The following is a 579-nucleotide window of genomic DNA, read 5'->3' as shown; positions in this document are numbered from 1 at the left end:
CAATATTTTGTTCAAAGCCAATATAGCATTCAGAGTATCAATCTCAAGAACTCCTTTCTTCTGATTTGTTCCATTATTCACAAGATTCCTTTCAGAAGTGTACATGAATTGGTTATTTGCAACCATTTCAATGAGTTCCTGAGCTTCTGCAGGTGTCTTCTTTAGATGAAGAGATCCTCCAGCAGAGCTGTCCAATGACATCTTGGACAGTTCAGACAGACCATCATAGAAGATACCTATGATGCTCCATTCTGAAAGCATGTCAGAAGGACACCTTCTGATCAATTGCTTGTATCTTTCCCAAGCTTCATAGAAGGATTCACCTTCCTTCTGTTTGAAGGTCTGGACTTCCACTCTAAGCTTACTCAATTTTTGAGGTGGAAAGAATTTTGCCAAGAAGGCATTGACTCAAGAGTTCAGGCTTTTCTTCGGTTGTGAATCCAACCATATTCTAGCTCTATCTCTTACAACAAAGGGAAAAAGCATAAGCCTGTAGACCTCATGATCAACCCCATTGGTCTTGACAGTGTCATAGATTTGCAAGACTTCAGCTAAGAACTGATGAGGATCTTCTAATGG

The 579-nt window shown here is 39.9% G+C and overlaps 1 non-coding gene across 1 annotated transcript; it reads left to right on the top strand.

The window, feature by feature from the left end:
• Positions 1–255: 255 nt before the first annotated feature.
• LOC112738639 (small nucleolar RNA R71) lies at positions 256–363 on the top strand. The gene has a single exon (XR_003169587.1). It is a non-coding gene; the product is annotated as a small nucleolar RNA R71 (small nucleolar RNA).
• The last annotated feature ends 216 nt before the right edge of the window (positions 364–579 follow it).

Source organism: Arachis hypogaea, chromosome 13 (assembly GCF_003086295.3).
Source record: "Arachis hypogaea cultivar Tifrunner chromosome 13, arahy.Tifrunner.gnm2.J5K5, whole genome shotgun sequence".
Taxonomy (NCBI): Eukaryota; Viridiplantae; Streptophyta; class Magnoliopsida; order Fabales; family Fabaceae; genus Arachis; species Arachis hypogaea.
This window is presented reverse-complemented; position numbering and strand designations above follow the sequence as displayed.